At 43.9% G+C, this 20,938-nt stretch overlaps 1 protein-coding gene across 1 annotated transcript in view; it reads left to right on the top strand.

The window, feature by feature from the left end:
* The first annotated feature begins 6,644 nt into the window (after positions 1-6,644).
* Positions 6,645-20,938, top strand: part of TNR (tenascin R) — a 409,491-nt gene continuing 395,197 nt past the window's right edge. Inside the window, exon 1 of the mRNA XM_077901774.1 lies at positions 6,645-7,089. The gene's annotated coding sequence lies outside the window, so the exon portion shown is untranslated. The remainder of the gene's footprint in view (positions 7,090-20,938) is intronic.

The raw sequence follows: 20,938 nt of genomic DNA, 5'->3' as shown, positions 1-20,938 counted from the left end.
GTCAGGCAACCTATATGCCAAAGCTGAGACACCGGCAGGAGGAGGGGCAGGGTTCCTGCTTCAGAGTGAGATAGTGCAAACTTGCTCATACAGGTTCAGGGCTGCAGCTTCCCAGAATAGGACTTTGCTTAGAGCCCTATGAACCAGCTGTGCCCAGAGAGAAGCCAAGGGAGTAGGAGACGTTTGGAGGAGGTGCTCCAAACTGGATATGCTAGGGGGTTTGAGGGTGAGGAGGAAAGCAGGTTTGTCAAGGATGAATGGACATGGTCCCTGGACTTGCCACCTTCACCCAAATAGGCACACCACAATCTGGGCAGCAGAGCCCTGTAATGGCCCTGGTAACAGATTTGGGCACAGTGTCTCTCCAACTGGAAAAGCACAGGTAACCAAGAACAAATGTGTGCTCTGGGGTAGACTCACCCCATGCCTCCCATGTTCCAGCATTTTCTACACTCATGGAGCAATGGTTGCCTTATCATTTCACTGGGCCTTTTCTCTACACTCTCTAAAAAAAGAACTTGGACATTATATCTGTCCCCAGCAGACTGATGAAGAAGGAAATGTTTATCTTTCCTCTCCAAGACCTAATGGCATCTTCAATCATGCCCCATCTTGCTCTTGCTCCTATGTTCTAACCATCTATCTGTTCTTATGTTCCCAGTTGGATGCTTCTCACCAGCTGAAGGCATACCCTAAGAGGAATTTGAATTTCCCTGGGAGCCTTAGAGGACTCAAAAGTTAAGCCTGCTTGACAAAAACCCAAAACAAATTAGCTTAAACAAAAAGAGAGTTTAGCAGCTCACCTAACTGGAAGATTCAGGGTTGGTTGGATCTAGGGGTGCAAATGGTGTTATCTGGGCTCTCTTTTTCCCTATCATTGACTGTTTCTTGCTTGATGTTGGCGTCATTGTTTTTAACTGTGAATGTGATTCCTCATTAAGGTCAGTGAAGATGACTATGGTCAATGCCAAGTTTACATGGTCCCTGTTTGACAACCCCATTAGAAAAACAATGTTTCTTTTCCCATTTCTAAGTAAGATTCTGATTGACCCTGCTCATAATTAGCTCATATGCCCAGCCCCAAGCCCATCACTGTACCTAGAGGGGGATCTTGGGTTGGCCAGACCTAGGTTAAGTATCCAGGTTAGTGTCTATGTTGGAGGATGGGTAGGTTCTGATTCCAGAAAACAAAAACAAAAACAAAAAGAATGAGGTTGGGAAGTAATAAATACTACAGTCTACTATAATGATGTCTGCCATCTTGTGACATACAGTAGGAGAAAGATTTGGGGTAGGGATTCCTTTCCACTTACTCTACTAACACACTGGGCAGATCCTAGCTCTTTAGTGGATTGCCACAGAAACTTGAGATTATCTAACACCTCCCCCACTTTTTTTCTCCAGCTCAGGCAACCCCTCCCTCTTCCCCCACCCCTTGCAAGGAAAAGCTCCTTTTATAGGCTTCCTCTATCCATTAGTGCTCTTAAAACTTCTTGGTGCCACTTCCTAATGCTCCCTCTGCCAACCAGTACCTGGCTGAAATTCTAGCCTTCCTGTCTGTATGGAAGTCAGTCAGCACTCCAGGATTCTTTCCAGACATCACCCCTATTGTGCATTGAGGTCACTAACGCCTGCTGAGTCAGTTTGGAACTGAGCCCGAGCCCAGCCCTGGCTTTAAGAGGACAGGGACTCCTCCATCTCCTTGTGAGGGTAAGCTTTGGAGTTATATTAATTACCCTTATGGTCATCGTTAAGAATTCCTCCTTCTACCTCCCAGAAAATGAAGCCCAAATCATGAACTTGTTCTTTGTAAACAAGGCCCTCAGACATTAGGTCAATATAATCCTATATTATCTGAGCTGGAAGGGAATGGAATGGGCAAGTTATTTATTCCAAACACCGAACAAAAGTTTGAATCTCCCTATAATGTCCTACTAAGTGACCATCCTTCCTGACTTGGACCACTTTTAGGAAATTCTCATTATCAGGAAACTCTGTTGGCAACTGTCCCTCCCTTTGCTTTCCATTCTCCATGGACCCTGGATGGAAGCAACACCCTCACTTTAAAGGTCTGGGAGTAAGTCCCCAAAGCAGCTTCTTCAGATAATCTGAGCTCCTAGATGTTGCAGAAGTTCCCTAGTTCCCACATGGCCAGGAGCTATGCCATAGGAGGGGGTACAAAGCTCCATGGGGGTCTTTGGGACATTGTCCAATTGGGACTCTCTGACTGGGTTGAGCTGTTTCTTTACTTTAGGAGAGTCAGTTATTGCCAGGGTTACTATGCCTAACACTCCTGGGCCTCCCTGACCTACAAATTGTCACTGTTGGGCCCTCTACCTACAGAATGTGGAAGTGAATGGTCTTTTAAAATTAGGTGTGAGAGTGCACAGCTTATAGCAGGGCTTTTCTGCCCAGGGAGGATAGAGTCACAATAAGACTACATGAAGTGCCCAGTGTCCTCACCTCTGTAATGGTGAAAAGATTTGGGATGAGAAGGATAAAAGAGGCCATCTGCCTCCCAAATAGTGTCTCTTAATTGGAAGAACCTTTATTCAATACACTGTACTGTCTCCTTCAAACCTAGGAGACTTAGTGGACCTTAGAAGAGCCCCTTGGTATGCGGTCAGATGCTTCCTGAAGGCAATCCATGTCCTAGCTCTCAAGGAGTTTACATCCTTATAGGAGGAAAGGGCAATAACATATAATTCTACATAACTGTGGCCTGGAAATGCACTTTGGGAAAGTGGAGAAGGCAGGGTCAGAAATTATGTAGGAGGGATGGATTGGGAAATAGGAAGATCTGCTCAGGACAAGTTACCTGTATAAAATAGGCTTTGAGAGTGGTGATTAAGAATCTAGATCTTATACATTGCTCCTCTTCTCTCTTTCCTTCTTGACCAGAGTCCTGAGGCCATCACACATCTTATTGATGTTTATGCCAGACATCCTTCCGTTCTATGCTTATTGCATAGATGTTGGCCTAGGTTAGTTTAGGAATTAAGGGCTTCCCCGTGGTTATCCTGGACTTGTCAAGTCCCAAAGCACAATACTAGGTTCTCTTCTCTTTTCTGTCAAAAAGCCACAGCTGCATCTCTTAAGTCCCCATATAGAGACCTCAAATTTAGGAATGGTGAATCCTATGGGACTTCTGGGTGCTGACCAGGGGTAGTTTTCCTTTGGGAAATTATACCATAGTGCTTAACCACCTGATTCTCTGGAGACAGCTCAGTGGTTGAGGGGATGCTTAGTTTGGTATGGCAGCCTAGATGGAGAGTTAATACTGATCCACAGAAGGACTTAGGGGCTGGAGTGCTAGGTAAAAAATCAAAACCAGGGCCAATTATTACCAGCTTCCAGGGGAGGAGATTCTGACAGAGAGGCCTTGTCTTTCACCATAGATTGGAAACTGAAGAACCAACAACTGATCTCAGTTCCAATATTAGCTTCAACTAAGAGATAATTTGAGTTATTATGAACTAATCTACAAGTGTTTGTGGATATCTACTGGATACCAAGCACATTAGCCATAGGACTAAAGAAGTATAAAACTTGGCCCAGAGACCAAGGAAATAGAGTTAGGATTCTGTCTTTAGTTTTACTAGTTTTCTTTCCCATTGATAGTCTCCGTCCAGCAAACTATCATGCAAATGGCTCCAGATCTACATCACCAGCCTCAGCTCCAGAGACATACTCCAACCATTTGCTTAGACATCTCTATTATGATATATAATTATACCCTCCCTCAATTTGACATGTCCAAAACCAAATTCATATATCAACCTGACTTCCCTCATCCCCCCCACCCTTGCTGTCCATTTTCCAAAGTTTAACCTCTTTCTGCCTATACTGATCATTGACACTCTTCTCCCTGGGTCCCACTATTTTTCATGACAACTCAGATTTTCTGCTTTCTATGTGTGAAATGCCTGAGTTCCATGGAGTACATAATTTGGCTAGGCTCGGTTTCCTGAGTCTCCATTATTTAAGGTCCAGATGAAAAGCCACTCTTCTCTGGGCTTCCATAGCACTTAATCTGAATCTCCCTTTTAGTCCTTTCTGCATTCCTTCTTCCTTTCAAATGTGAGTCTATAATGCCTTTGCACCTCTGAGATATTCCTACTTCCCAATACATTGAGTTGTTACAGTTGAAAAAATTCTGCCCTTCTGAATTTCTCCTTTTTTTGTACTGACTACTGCCTTCTTGTGGCCTTCTCATCTAACAGATCACACTTCCAGTTTTCTGCAGATGCCATGTCAGCCCTCAGTTACTATATGCATTTTACAGAAACACCCTATGTCATTGTGTGTGCACTTCTCAGAGATGAGAGAAGACAATGTGGTGCTTCACAAACAGGATGAGTTTAGAGTTAAATAGATGTGCATTTAATTTGGGTTCTACACTTAACTAGATATGTGATCATGATCAAACCACTCAAATCTGAGCTTCAGTTTTCCCTTTATAAAGAAGGGTAATGTTTGCCTTGAAATTTCCACACTGTACTCTCTCTCTTACTTCCAAGTTTGTACATGCTGTGCTTTCTGTTTAACTCTCTTCCCCACTCTTTGCTGAGATAACTTCTCATTCTTCTGGCCTCAGTTTATATGCCGCACTCCTCAGGAAGTACCTTCAATCCTCAAAGATCAGGTTGGCTATTTTCTCTATGTGCTCACTTATTCCATTATATTTGACCATGTCTCAGCACTTACATACCCTGAACTGAATGGTCTTTCGTGCCCCTCTCTCCCACTTTGAGGAGCTGGGAACTCCATGAGGACAGGAACCATGGTTTGTTAACACTCGCATCCCATCTTTGTCCTGCTCCATTCATGTTTGATCTAAAGAAAGTCAGGAAAAAGTGAGCCACATTAGGTAAGGAATTCACAATTATAAAAGTCTGAAGAAAATGTCAACAGCTCACTGAGTGCTTATTAGCCGAGTGCTTTGCAACCATTCAGCTCATCAAATTGCCAGCTCCATCTCAGTACTGTGTTAGGCACTAGGCAATGATCTCCTTTTGGTACAGAAATCAAGGGATGTGTCTTCTGAACTGATTTTAAAGCCCAGTAGTTTCCAACTTCATGAGATTTACAACCAGTTTTGTATATGTGAAACTACTCAAATCACCAAGAGAATTCGTTTTCTTAGAGAATTCTCATCAGTAATAGCAATTTCCACAGTGTGTTGGCACCCGTAGTTGTAAATAACGTATTTTAAAAACTCAGCTGCATATAAATTTATTACAATAATCTAGACACTTTATCTTAAACGAAAATAATGGTAGCTATGGTCCTTTCTTCTGTTTATTTCAGATGCTGTCACTTCTGAAGTATACATTCATTGTATATAGAAGTTAGTAACATAAGCTCCATGGTCAGATGGTCTGTATTTCAGCTCCACCTGTGCTACTCACTGACTGTGTGAGTAGTACACAGTACTACTAATTGGTAACTAATTATACCCCTCTGTGCTTCACTGGGTCCCACTATTTTTCATGACAAATAAAAAAGAACCAACAACTGATCTCAGTTTCCTGGTCTATAAAGCTGTAATAGTAGCACCTGCATTACAGGGTTATAATATATATTAAACGAGCTAATACATATAAGGGATTAGAACAGTGCCTGACACTTTCTAAATAATCTATTAATGCTAGCTATTATTATTTGTTAGGTATAAATTAAACATAAGAAAAGTGTTTTGATATGTTTACCTTTAAATTCCCTGCCAGTTCTATAGTTCTATGTCTCTATACCATTCCAATCCCTCAGCATTTCTATTCAGTAGGGAGGGGGCAGCATTATCCACATTTTACAAATAGTGAAATTGAGCCATAAAGAAGCAAAATGTCCAGTAAGCAAGTGGCGGTCTGAAACTAGAACTCAACTTTGTAGATGTAAGTACTAGGACTCTTTCCAGGAGATTGTGAGACTATACATTTTTAAAAAAGTGTAAGACATTCCTTAGGAGCCTGTGAGAAGTGACCCCTTGATGGCTCTTCTTTGCCACAGTTCTGCATGGATGCTCAAAGAGGTTGCTTCTTTCTCCATCTCTGTGATGATCTCAGGCTGTGGCTTCCAATATATTTTTCTTACCAGCTTTCAGAAAAGCCGTATTAGGGCATCAAATGAGGTGGTGGCTAGATATTTTATCCTTGGTTCCTTCTATTCACTACCTGTTTAAGCACTCCAATTCTGGGTGATCCTAAGTATAGGCATAGCTCATCTGGCTGCAGACTCTGACTATTCAAAGGGTGTCATGCTGAGTCATGACCTTAAAGCACTTGAGACCCCCCACAACTCATCTTTCAAAAAACATTCTCTCCCCAACCACTTCCCCCACCCTCATTCCACCCTTTACTTCTGCAATTTTGTGGACAAAGAATCTGCAAAAGCTCCTGACTTCTCCCTCTCCCTTTGCTTCCCCCTCTCTTCCTATCTGGGTTGGCCAGAAAGAAGACTGGCTATGTAGGACCCTATCTGTGCAAAAGCAGTCCCCAAGAGTTTGTGAGTACGAAGATTGCTCCTGTGTCTGAATCTGCACTGTTCAAGAGGACTCAGGATACTTTTCTTTTCTGTCCACTAGGGGGCTGCTTGTAGGGGGATGGAAAAAACGAAGGCTTAAAAAAAAATATCATGCTGCTGAAATTTCAGCAAGAGGGGAAAAGAGAGAGCGCGTGAGAGAGAGACAGCAAAGCAGTCCCAGGCTTCCTTGTCTCTCACGTCAGAGGCAGGAACCTACTGTGCTAAGGCTGTTGGCTCAACACGCAGAGACGGAGAAAGGCACAGACACAGAAAACGAGAAAAGAGGGGTCCCCCCTGACCCAAGGAATTACCACCAGTGGAGTAAAGCCACCTGACTTTTTAATCTTATTTTTGTTGCCTCCTCTTTCTCCTTCCACTCTAGCCCTGTCAGCTTGGCTTTCATTTCTTTCGTGGAGCCTCCTCTCTTCCTCCCAGAAAAGGAGGAAGGGAAGAAAAGGGAGAGAGGTGGGTTCTCTAGGTGAGCGCATCAGCTGGTTCCAGCCGCACAGACAAGAATTCTCTTCGCAGGAAGCTCCTCTCGCTCCCCTGCCGCCCACCCTCAGCCGGGTAAGTCCAGCGCACTTGCTCTCCTTCGATTTCCCTGCTAGCGTGATTTCAGCACCACGGAGAGCTATGAGATGCATTTTTGGTTCCTGTGTGTCTGTGTGTGTTCCTGCAAGGCGCTTGGCACTAAGGTTACATCTATCTTACAGCTGCCAGTGGAGCCGGGTTCTGCGTAGGTTTCTAACAAATTAAAGGGGGATGTGGACTCTGGCCTTCCGGGGTGTGTGTGTGTGTGTGTGTGTGTGTGTGTCTGTGTGCTGTTGCATAAGATAGGTGAGGGCTGAGTTAAATTGCCAATGGGTTCCTGTGTGTCTCTGTGTAGGGCTGTTCTTTTTCTATGTAGATAAGAGGGAGGGTTTGGGGGAATTAGCCATGCACCTTCTTTAACTCTTTCCGGACAAACCACGGAGGGAAAGTGTTGCAAATGAAGCCTGAGGGGGTTGGGAGTGGGGGTAGAGTTAAAAGTTATGCTCCTCTGTGAGAGCTTGGAAGAGGTGGCTTTTTAAATGTCAATTTCCCTAGGATCTCTGGGTTCTTGTTGTGAAGAGAGCCCAATCTGACCTTTCACTTTCTCTCCTGGTGTAAATCTGTGGTAAGTGGGCAGGTACAACAGGTGAGCATCAGGTTGGGGTAGTTTTGGGGGCTGAGATCCCCCTGACTTCAATGGTTTTAGTAAAGTGTCAATGTCTTGAGCTTTAGAGAGGTGGTCAATGTGGATTATACTACATTTACAAGGAGGCAGGACTTTTTTTTTTTTTTTTTTATCTTTGACTATGTGTGGTTGGAAAGAGGACAAAATCTGTTCTGTCCTTTTTTTTTTCTGCCTGTGAAAGACAGCTCAGGAGACAGGCTTGTCTCCTTACATCTGGGGAAGCAGAAGAGAACCTAGACCAGTCCTGACTCAAAAAGGCTTGATGTAGTGCTATGTCCTCCAGTACTTAGATTCCACAGATGGGCTCATCATTGCTTTAACTTCATTGCTACTTTTTTTTTGGAAAGGTACTGCTCTGTCTCTTCTGCTTCCTGCCCCTCAGAAATATATTAAATCAATTCCCTGCATCTGTTTTGGTTTTGCCTTGGTGACACTATCTGTCTGCACCCCCCTGCCCTTCTGTCTCACCCACAGCTGTTTGGGTGGGGTCATTCAACAAGTGGTGTTGGGGACTTCCTTCAATCATCCATGTTTCCATGAAGCCAGCATGCCAAGGGGAATTTTAAAGAGATGTGGCTTCTGGTAAGAGTAAACTTTGTCTTGAATTGGCCCCTAATCATTTAAACTTCTGGTCACTTTCTTTAAGAGTCAGAATAGGTGGTTTCCCTCCTTCCAACCCCCAGTGAACCCTAAGGTGGTGTCTCTGTGTTTTGCTTTTAATTTAGCATTCTGGGCCCCTCCTCCAAACTGAAAAAAAATACTCTCTGCCTCTGTCTGGTTGGGGAGTCTTCTGGGTGAGACACATAGTTCCGAGTGAAATGACACTGCAGTTGAGTTTTTTCTGACTATGTTTGCCATTGAATCCAGAAATCCCAGCATCTCCCTAGAATGGCAGAAAGTGGAATGCAGTGAGCAAAATAGTGAAATCACATGTTTTAATGGTAGGGAAAAAAGATTGAAATAGACAAAGCAGAGCATCAGAAACCAACATTGACTCATTGATATTTCAACTCTCCCAACTCCTCTCATCCTTGAAATTTTCCAGTTTGAAAAAGAAAGTGGATAGATTTCTGCATGACATATCCCTGAAGGTTTAAAAGAAATTCATGCCCTTGCAGTGGACCCTATCCAAAGCCACCATTTGTTACTGAAGTCACCATACTTAGTGGTCATTATCTCATTAATGCCCTTAAATTCTCTCTGAAAGAAGTGCTCCATGTCATTACTGGGCCCATTTAATAAATGGGGAGACATAGGCATTTAAAGTGCTAGGCTAGAGGGTAGCAAAAGCGGAAATAGAACTTCTGGTCTCCTAATATTTCATCACCTGTGAAATGCAGAGATGCTCATGTGAGGGAGAGCAGAGATGTATTGCTCCCCAGTGGACAGATTTGCAACCAAGACCTTTTAGTGAACTCAGTGTAGAGCAGTGGCTTCTCCCTGGTGAAGAATGAGAATCAAGAGAATCTCAAGGTATTTCTGGCCTTCAGTCCTCAACAAAGAAGATGACTAGGAGCCAGGTGAAGAGCTCTCTGGACTTACTGTAAAAAGAGAACACCCAGCTGGTGGCCTCTAGGCTGGACTGAGGTCATGCACTTGATTGCCACATTCACTTTGTCCTAGTTAAAGGCATCCTTTGAGGACACATTGCCATGGATATTTTGGTTTTAGGTATTTGATGACTTTTCTCTCTTCTGAGCCTTCTCTGGGAGTAGCATGAGTCTTCTGTGGCTCAGAATGTGGGGAGGATGACTAGGGGAGGGCTGAGTTCTGAGCACCTATAGAAACCCCAGGAGAGGAGTGGGAGGCTGGATGCAAGCCCACCCACATCCAAGAATCTCTGCTCCCCTGGTGGCTCTAGTCTTCACATCTGGCCAGCATTTTGGAGAGAAAGCCACTGTGTTTTCATATCTATCCCCCCTCATGGAGCAGAGGAGACTCTGCTGGGTTGCCTTTCAGATCTGGGGGAGATGAGAGATGTCAAGAAAGGTGGAGAAAAAGAAAAGGTTGGCATCCTGCCCTATTCTCCACAACTGTGGGTTGCCATCTTTTACCTGGAGAGTGTCAATATCACATTTTTAAAAATTCAGGTATAGCTTGCATATAATAAAATGTACTGATCTTAAGTATTGATACTAGTAAGTTTTGACAACTGCATACACCTATTTAGCTACTAAACCAAACACAATATATAAGATTTCCCTTGTTCTTCTTTCTCCTCTCTTTCCCTCCCCCAACACCATCACTTTCTGACTTCTCTCACCATGGCTTTCACTGCTACTTTTTGTAGTGGAAATATACATTGCTTAATGTGTTGTTTAATAGATGGTCATGTGGACTATAGTAGAGTTTTAAGAGAACATTTAAGAGGTCTGAGGCTATTGTTACTGGGTGGTTGAGAGAGTGGGAGAAGGGTGCATTCCTCATCCAAATTTATGGTCATGGAGTTAGAAAGTCAAGTGGTCATTTCAAGTGTGTAAGTGTGTGTGGGTGTGTGCAAGCCACAACCAAATCCAAATAGGAACCCTTGCAGGTTTCTGCCTCTGAGCTGACCTGTTATTTGATGGTACAGTGCATGGAGATGGTACAGTACATGGAGATGATGTTGAAATTTCTATTAAAAACTTGGAATTGAGCATTCAGGTGGCTGGTCACCTGATGAGTGGAGCCCATCTGGGCTCAAGGAGGGTGAGGTGAGGAAAGAGTACCTGTGTAAACTTACTAGGGAAAGGGAAAGGAAAGGTCACTGTGATTGTGCTTATGCCATGAAAAATGGATGGCTTATGCCATCCACAAAGGTCTTGGTTGAGGAGGTTGCTGTTCCTCCTTATTCAAGAGTAGTTTTAGGACCAGAAGACTCTGGGGTGACTCATGTACTATGATATCCTTATAGCTTCATTCAGGGATATCCATTCCACTCCCATCCCTGGTTGGTTGTTTTTTTCCTTAGGAGTTTTTTTTTTTTTTTAAGATTTTCTTTATGTATTTCAGAGAGAGTGTGTGTGTGCCCATTTGCAAGCATGAGCAAGCATGAACAAGCATAAGCAGAGGGAGGAGCAGAGGGAGAAGCAGACTCCTTGCTGAGCAAGGAGCCTGACTCAGGGCTTGATCCCAGGACCTTGGGATCAGGACCTGTGCTGATGGCAATGTTTAACCCACTGAAACAGCAAGATGCCCCTCTCATCCCTGATTGTAGGCCAGGGTAAAGAGTCTCTTCTAGTTTTACTATGAAGGAGCAATAAATTATCAGAGATTTTGATGACTTTGGTGGGAAAAAAATACACGCACAGGCATGCACATGCACGCACACACACAAACACACATACCTCCTACATAATTAGTCCTGTCACCCTGCCTGTCCAGTTTTCTCTGACTCTGTATCTGTAGATACTCTATGTTCAGGGAATGTTGACTGATTTTTTTTTAATTTATTTATGATAGTCACAGAGAGAGAGAGAGGCAGAGACATAGGCAGAGGGAGAAGCAGGCTCCATGCACCGGGAGCCTGATGTGGGATTCGATCCCGGGTCTCCAGGATCGCGCCCTGGGCCAAAGGCAGGCGCCAAACCGCTGCGCCACCCAGGGATCCCTGTTCAGGGAATGTTGAATATAGATGGGGCATTAGCACAATATGAATATGAGGTCTTCAACTAACAGATTAGGGTTTCTGGCAGTAAGTTAGGGACTTTAACAGGCCTCAAAATTTGTCTAAGTAGGTCATAGAGCAGTTAACATGTTTAGTGGGCAAACATGTACTTTGCTTTCCTTCACTCAGGGACTCTGTTGAACACCTTCTTCCCAATTCTGCTTGTTTGTGGGATTGCCTACCCACAAAATGCATCCAGCCAGCTCATTTATGGGAAGTCTCCTTCCTGATCGGCTCTCCCAGCCAGGATTCCCACAGGGTGGAGTGTAGGTTGCTAAGCCACTGGCCATGGAAAGTTAGAAGACAATCACAGTGAAGATTTATTAATGTCTAGGTAGAAGTTGTGCAGAAATTCAAAATTTGAATGATTTCCGCAAAGCCAATTCCAGTAGATGATTTGGGAGAAGTGTAGAGACATACCTTTGCCTTGTTAACTAAAGGCCATGTTAAAAAAAGATCAGATGAGATTCCCCACCTAAATGGAGTTTCATCTTAAGAACAAGTTCAGTGGGAAGGGGAATTTGGAATAGGTTTTTAAAAGCTATTTCCAACAGTGTATACGAATCACTACATCTTTACCTTGAAATATGACTTTGGACTAGACCTGTATTGATCTATTTAGAACATAGGAAGTAACCAGTATGTCAGTTGGCAAAAGGAGTTTAAACAGCCTTACCCTCTTCTTTCCCTTTTTTGTTTCCTTGTGATAAAGTATACATGACATAAAACTTACCATTTTAGTCATTTTTGAGTGTACACTTTAGAGGCATTAGGTACATTTACGTCGTTGTACAACCATCACCACCATCCATCTCCAGAATGTTTCCATCTTCCTAAACTGAAACATTATACCCATTGAAGAATGGATCTCCACAATAACTCTCCATCATACCCCTCTTACCCCCAGCCCCTGGCAACCACCACTCTACTTTCTGTCTGCATGAATCGGACATGATACCTCCTATAAATAGAATTATACTGTATTTTTCCTTATGTAACTGGGTTATAACACTTTGCACGATGTCTTCAACATCCATTTATGTTGTAGCATGTGTCAGAACTTCATTCCTTTTTAAGGCTGAATAACATTCCATTTTGTGTATGTAGTATCACATTTTGTTTATCCATTCAGTCACTGATGGACAATTGGGTTGCTTCCTCTTCTGCTTTTTAAATTACAGTCAATTGCTTCTGTTTTACTCTCCAACCAAGTGGGAAGGGAGACTATCTGGTAATAGCTCCCACTGGGGTTGAAATTCTTCCCTTTCCCTCTGAGGACTACACAGGTGGTTTCCTAGAGGAAAATCAAAAAGGATAAATAGAGGGTTGGTGCACAGCACCCCTTCCCCCAGCCCTTTTCAGCTGGGACTGATTTCTACACTCTGGCCCTCACTGTTAAGTGTACAACAGATGCAGTTCAAGCAGACTGGGATCCTAAACTCTCCTCTCTTCACCAGCTAAAGGGCCCTAGTCTTATCCCAGAGAGATATTGGGAGATAGGGGGAAACATAGCCCTCACTCTTATGGGCACATTTCTGGTTCCTTCCTAGCTTATGCATTATAATGGTGAGACTATATGTTGGGAGAAGGAGTTCTGGGGTCAGGGACAAATAAGCCAATAGACTCATTACAATTTCCTAAGGATCTTAGCTCTGATCTCCTAAGGGACCTCTGTCCTTAGAACAGGGCACTTTCAAGCTCACCCCCACTTGGCTCTTATAATAACATCTTATGCTGTAGCTGTAGGTGATTCAATAAAAGGTTATTGCCAGGATTCATAAGGAAGTCATGGTTTTTAAAATCTGGGTGTGTCTTTATCATATTATATGGTATAAAAAAGACAAAAGAGGAAAAGCCTAGAACACTGATCCCAGGACAGTATCAATCCAGATTAGCTAATGCTTGATAACAGTTTAGTAATGTCTCTGGGATGGAATTTGGTTTTTGATTTTAGTTCACCTAAAAATTCATACCTCTGGTCCCTGGCAACTTGGATCTTTCTATTGCTTAATGATAACACCAGCCAACATTGAGTGAGTGTTTTCTATGAGTTTCCACCAAATGCATGACACAGAGAAGACCCTTAATAAATATTTGCTATTATTGCTAACCATAAACACTTTAAACACTTTATATCATTTAGTGGTTAAAACACTGCGACATACACTGTTATCCCCAATTTACAGATGAGAAAACTGAGGCATGGTGACTTGTTCAACTTTTTACAATTAGGTAGTGATAGATCTGGTTCAAAATCTGTGCCTTAATCACTTTCTTATGTTGCCTTTATCATCCCTTTGTGGCAACGAATGATGGCTTCATTGTGATTTCTCTTAAGCATCTTCAGAGGGAGTTTACATCCTGCATTATTGCTAACCCCCCTTCTTTTTTAGTATAGTGTAGTTTTAATGAGTTAAGAATAGGACTATTCCAATATGCTTCTCTCTCTGTTGCTAATCTTTATATGTAAAAATCTAGATGCCTCTCCACCTAGATTTACTGATTCTATTATGGCTGAAAGAGCCCAGCACAGGGCCTGGCATACAGCAAAGCTCAATAAAATCTTGCTCATTTACTGTTGGTTCTGCTCAACCTGTGTATCAGAGTTCCCACATTTGTTTCTCTAGTTCAGTAATAATAATAATAATAATAATAATAATAATAATAATAAACTATTAATGGAAAGTTCACAATAGGCCAGGCACTCTACCAGCTGTACAATATAGTATCTTATTTGATTCTCACAGAAATGGGAAAAAAATAGTTCTCATTTTTGAGAAGGAGGTTGTCATGTGAAGGGCTCTGTGTTAGGTGTTGTATGTACCTTCTCTTATTTAATCCTGAAGAACAGGGGCAAGGAAAACCTCCTCTAGCCAAATGAGAAAGGGAGAACCTGATCATTGCATAACTTGACTTCAAATAGAATACAGAAGACATGAGGGCAAGAAATCTAAATTCAGAGAGTTTGAATAGCTTGCCTGAGGACACACAGCTAGATGGTGGCAGGACTGGTTTTAAACACAATCTTTTTGAAATAGAGCCCAATTCTTTTCACTGTTTTCTGCAGCTTCTGTTTTAGCCATATTCTCCTCCTCGGGGCCATACATGTGCTACAAATAGAAAGACCTGGGACATTATGACCAGGAAACTTGGCTTCAAATTCCTGCTCTACCGTGTCTGACCTTGTGCCTTTGGGCCATTACTTAACCTGTCTTAATCTGAGGTTCCTAATCAGCACCGCCTCTACTATGCTATCCTCCCACCCCCCAAAAGCCTACAGAACTCATCGGATCTTCTTTAAGGACTTCTTATGAAAATTAAATGGGCCAGAAGTACAGTACCTAGGACAGCGCCTGGCCTGAAGCATGAATGATTGAGCCACTTGCAAATTCCTGGGTCCTAGGGCTTGGGTGCAGTCTGGGGTACTTGTGTTTTAACGAGCTAACAATTATCTGGGCTGACCTGGATTTTACATTCTCCTCAAGTGCTAATGGTTGGGGTTGGCCCTTGTTTTACAACACCTTGACCTTAAGAGAGTGTGTTGGCTATTTTTTTTCTCCTCCTCCTTCAGCACCAAGAACTTGGCAGGCTGAGATTTAAAAATATCTGAAAGATGCCTTTTGCCAATTAAATTACCTGGAAATTGTACTGGACTAAAATGAATTCGAGCCTTAAGGAGACACTGGATGTTTGAGCCCCATTCTGCACTCAGCTGGGGATGGTGAACCTTTGGATTCCTTTTCTCTTGCCTTTCCCTCCCTCCAGCTTCTTCTGCCATTCTGAGTTTTATTTATGAAACATTTTCCCTTCCCTTATAATTCTGTTTTCCATAAGAAGAACATCTAACAGCCACCTCCTGGCTGGGCTAGAGTAATTGTTTGAATTTTTTGACGGTATGCAATTTCAAAGGCTTGAGTTTATATAGATTACCTTGAATTTATCTCCGCAAGTGCATCAGGAGAGAAGCTGCTGCCTGCCTCGTGAAGTATTGTAAACCCCGTAGCCACCGTGCGCCGGCATCTGTGAGGATGGTCTGTTTATCTAAATGGATTTCTGTAAAACAGATACCTTAATAAACCAGGTTTTGCCAGCCTTTCCAGCCTATCCCCAGGTCGGCAGTGGGGCCCTTGACCAAGGGACAGATGCGGAGAGGAAATCGGCTCACAGCACCATGCCCCTCCATCTGGCCAGCTGTGAGTGTAGGGGGAGGGTAAAGAGGAGATAGGGAGAGGGCAGGGCCAGGGCCGGGGAGGCCCCCCTGCCAGCAGAAGGGGCGAGGGCAGGAATACCGGATGAGAGCCCTGCAAATGGTCATGTCGGAAAGGGCAGAGGCCACGCTGTCTATAAAGGGGCTGTCTCCTCACGGTGACCCAAGTCTGTGCCACGGGGAGCTAGAACTTATAAACCCAGCCATAAAGCCTCCCGTTCAAAGCCGTCTATATTTATAGAGATATAAATGAAGTTTAATGCTGGTGAAACTCACTATAAAAGCAAAAGACTTCATCTGTATCTATACTTTAGGTGCAGAGGGGCTCAGGGCTTGCTACCTTTCTCCCACTGAGAGCACAGGTGTGCACGTACCTACTGGTGTCCACGCGGCCCGGCTGTAGGCCCAGCCGCGAGGTGGGAGCAACGGGTCTTCTACACACCTGCAAGCGCAGCCCCCAGCAACTGCACGTTCCCCTTATCTCTGAGGGCTGTTTAAAAGCAGAGAGAAAAAAGAGAAAAAGGAAAAAGCACTGCCAAAATCAAGCGGCTTCAAACAGTCAGGAGTCTGGCTTTTAAATAAAACAATTTGAGGAAGGTTGGCTTTTCATCCACCTCGGAAGCTGCCAGATTTCTGCTCCTCGGAGCTCCAGGTGGGATATGGCAACGAGACTGCAAAGCCTGTGCAGACCTGCCCCCTGCCTGGCGTGCCCCCCCTCGCCCCCCACCTGCCTTGTATCCCATCACTGCCCACTCGGGGCTGGCAGAAATGTTCAGCGACATCCTGACAAACCAGCATTTGAATCCTGGCCTTGCCACTTACTGGCTATGTGGCCTTGGGGAAGTCGCTTGACTTCTCTGAGCCTTACTGGCCTGGCCCATGAAATGCGGTAAACAGTTCCTCTTAGAATCCCTGTGTGGGTTAAATGAGATGTCATTTTGTACATCAAGGTTCACAGAGGGTCTTCAGTCCATATAGCTCTCTCTTGATGGAAGTGTCTATAGCAGAAAAGGTACATTTGGAGGGTAAAGGTCAGGTTACTTGGCTACTTTGATATCTATTCTCCCCAGGGATGGGGGAGACATCAGGGGCCTGAGCCTGGCTGCAGGGCCAAGTACATTGGGAAGGTGGGCAGTGACTTGTACCCTCCCCTCTTTTCATCTTGCTGCCAACTTTTCTCAATCTTACATGGGCTTCTGGGTCAGAGTGCCCAGGCACCCTGGGGGAAGGTTAACTGACTAAATACCATTGCCCCTGTAAGTGCGACCTGTCTGTATTCTATAACTGGCTCCCCAGAAAGCTCAGAGGCAAGAATGCTGCTTACCTGGGAGTACAGTTCCCTGGGGAGTATCTTTGGTTGCTGGGGTGCATTTCCAGACTTAACTAACCTCAAGAGATCAGCAAATCATTCCAATGGCGTGGGTCTCATTCCTGGGCCAGTCTCCCTCCAAGAGAGGGACTGAGTGGAATGTTCTGGAGGAGACGAAAGGGTGCTGTTGATCTGGACCCTGATATGTGCCAAGTGGGGGTGGGAAGGAGACCACTATCTGTCAATCTCTTATTAAAAATGGTCTGAGGCACAGTGCAAAAGTTATTAAAATGCAGAGTAAGAGTGTGCCATACGCTCCTCCCCACCCCCGCCCCTTTTTCATTTGTATTTTATCAGCTTAATTTAGTGAGAATGAAAGACTCAGGCAGCCATCCTTGGAGACTAGGAGGGGGAAAAAAAATAAAGTCACCAGAAAAGGACTGATGTGGCTTCCTTGGAAGCAATATCCCTCTGACCCCATAGGGCTCCTCTCTCAGCCCCCTGGAGCACCTCTTCTTTGTGGCTGTAGCTCAGGAGATAATGAACAGTATGGAGCCCCCCCCCGCCCCCCGCTTAGCTGCGGGCCCTTGGAGACCACATCTGACAGGTCAGGAATCCCACCTGACATCCCCAGCTCTGCCACAGTGGAGAATCTGGGAGAAGACCCTACTCCTGCTCCTTGAAATGTTTGCCCTTTCCAAGTTCTTAAAGTCAAATGTGATGAAAGGGATTATTTGCCCATGGCAAAAGGCTGCTAGGAAGGGAAAGAGCCTTTTCATTTCTGAAGATTTGTGCCTCACCCCAGAGTTACACTCAGCAGCTAGCCTGAGCAGACCCTGCCAGTGACAAGGTAGGAATTGTGGGGAGTGGTTAAGATCCGCTTCTAGGATGTTTGGGATCTCCTGGGTTCATAAATCACCAGCTGGATCCAAAAATATCTCCATGCCTATTTTTCAGTGGCATAGTAATTGCTAAAACCCACACGATTAAAACTATTGCCGGGCAATGATCTTAGTACTCCCCACACAGAAACTTAATAGATCTGTATTGTCACCTTTTGAGTGTGGGACGATCATTATCCCCATTTTACAGATGGAAAGAGTAAAGTGCAAAGAGATTACTTAATTTGTCTGAAGATGTACAATAAATGGTAGAGCCGGGATCGGAACCCAAGAACTCTGTGCACTTCATTCTGAGCATCACTCAGAAACCGCCCATGTTCCTCATTGCCAGGGAGAGAGAGAGATACAAAAAGCTGGAGAGTCCTAGTCCTCACCAGCTTTGTTTGAACCACAAAAGTTGGTTTAAAAATAAGACCAAAGCAGTCACTATTTCTCTCGGGGGCTCAGTGTTGTCACTTCTCCCACTCCCCCTCCTTTGGGGAGTCATTCTGTTTTTTCAACAAAGCCTCATCTAACTCCTTCAGGATGAGAAAAGAATCCAGCTTCAAGGCAAGAGAGTTTTCTTAAATGCATTTTCCTTCATCCAATCTCACAAGGTGGCGAAGGTGGTGTCAATTCTCATCTATCCACAAAAGCCTCATTCACTTTGTGGTTTATCCACTTTGGGGATTATCTGGGCCACAGTTGTAACTACCCATTCACTTGTGGGCTACTTCTTTTAACACTGCTTTGCTATTGCACAAGATGAAACTCCTGTAATGGATTCTCAAATATCGGTCCAGCTGGGAGGAGTATGGCAGGCAGACGCAACAAAGCCCAGTTTGTTCCTGTTGAGGTTTCTTGTTCAGCTGTGAGGATGTAAATTGCCCACCAGCTGCGACCAGGACCACCAATGATTGCAGGGGAGGTATGTGGTGGTGGCTGGGGGCGTAGAGCAGCTTGATGTAGGCCAGCTATATCTCTGCTCTGCAGTCACAGATGGGGATGATGGTAGACCATCAGCCAAAGGAGCAGGTGGGCTGTGCAGTGCTTCCCCACCCCCACAATGTACCAGACAGTGTGGTAGACTGAGCCAAGAGGCAGGTTCATCATGGAGCAGAAGCGCTGGGGACAGAGGAGACCTGGGCACTCATATACAGGCCTGGTTAGAGGCTGGTGTTTAGTTCTTGCATGAAGGCTGAGCCAGGAATTTGAGGGGGAACACACATCCCAGCTCTGAGTGAGGTGATTCAGGGCTGAGAGTCTACCCTAAGCATGGGCTGACCATCCACAGGCAGGAAGACACAGAGTTAGGGAGAGGAGGGCTTCAGTTCTGAAGACAGTGGGCCTGAGCTCAGATCCTGGCTCTGCCTAGCCTTTGCATCCTTGGCGAAGTCTCTCAATCTCTCAGAGCTTCTCATTCCTTGACTTTAATATAAGGATGGTAACACCTCTTCGGAATTTTGTGAAAATTGAATAAGGTAACATCTAGAGGGCTGCTGGCACTTTATTAGTATTCAATAAATGTTGATTACTTTTCCCCAATAGCAATAATTTATGTTGTCATTGTACTTCACATTTTTCAAAATATGATTATATATTACTATATGTTAATATATTTGGTCAACCATTTGTGAAGGTAAGCAAAAGGACTCTTATTAATTACTCCTATTTTATTCATGAGGAAATTACTATAGTTTGAGTGGCTTGTCCAAGATAGTAAGTGACAGAACTGAGATCACGAGTCTTGAAGCTTTGGATTTAATAATTTTATAGTCCTCTCTGTTGTGCTGTGATTCGGCTGGTAATTGAAATCACAGAGATCAAGAAGATCCTCTGCCCAGATACCCAGAAGACAAAATCATTTCCCATGGGCTCTGCAACATCTCATGAGAACTAGACAGGGCTTGGGATATCCCTCAGAGGCTTTGGCACCAGGTTCTCAAGTCTTTTCATTTCTACAATGTGTTCTGAGATAGCTCCCTCAGTAGATTAATGCTTAATGTTATGACAGCCAAGTTTCCTGCAGGCGAGATAGTCTTGGCTTTCCTGCCTCTGCCAGCCAGCCATCTTGGGAACCTGAGTCACTCATCACAGCCACTATACAGGGACAAGCTCCCACCTTGTTCTACTACTAACAAAAGAACATAGAGCCTGTGTCTACCAGGCAAGTAGCCTCAAATGTTACCTCCACAGAGAAGCCTGCCCTAAAAATCTTATCTAAAATAGCTCTCCTTGACACCAAAGTGAAGGCAATAAAAGCAAAAATAAACAAGTGGGACTATAAAAAAACTTAGAAGCTTTGCACAGCAAAGGAAACCATCAACAAAATGAAATGGCAACCTATGGAATGAGATCAAATAATTGCAAACCATATATATAAGAGGGGGTTGATATCCAAAATATGCAAGGAACTCCTACAACTCAGTAGCCAAAAAACAAGAAGAAGAAGAAGAAGAGAAAAAACCCAATTAAAAATAGGCACAGGACCTAAACAGACATTTTTCCAAAGAAGACACAGGTGGTCAACAGACACATGAAAAGATGCTCAACATCACTCATCATCATGGAAATGCAAATTGAAACTACAAGGTGATATCATCCCACACCTGTTATGATGGCTATCATCAAAAAGATAAGAGGTAGCAAGTGTTGGTGAGGATGTGGAGAAAAGGGAGCCCTGTGCACTGTTGGTGGGAATGTAACCTGGGGCAGCCACTATAGAAAACAGTATGGAGGTCCCTCAAGGAATTAAAAATAGAATTACCGTATGATCCAGCTATTCCACTTTTGGGTATATATTCAAAGGAAATGAAATCACTATCTCCGAGAGTTATCCGCACTCCCATGCTTACAGCAGCATTAATCACAATACCCAAGGTATAGAAACAACGTATGTGTCTGTTGATAGATGAAAGGATAAAGAAGATGTGAAATACACACCGCCCCCCCCCCCACAGGAATATTATTCAGCTTTAGAAAAGAAGAAAATCCTGTCATTTGTGACAACATGGATGAACCTGAAGGGCATTATGCTAAGTGAAATAAGCCAGACAAAGAGGAATAGTGCATGGTATCACTTATTTATGATATCTTAAAAAAAAAAAGTTGAACTCATAGAAACAAGGAGTAGCAAGGTGGTTACCAAGGGCTGGGA

Source organism: Canis aureus, chromosome 6, assembly GCF_053574225.1.
Source record: "Canis aureus isolate CA01 chromosome 6, VMU_Caureus_v.1.0, whole genome shotgun sequence".
Classification (NCBI taxonomy): Eukaryota; Metazoa; Chordata; class Mammalia; order Carnivora; family Canidae; genus Canis; species Canis aureus.
This window is presented reverse-complemented; position numbering and strand designations above follow the sequence as displayed.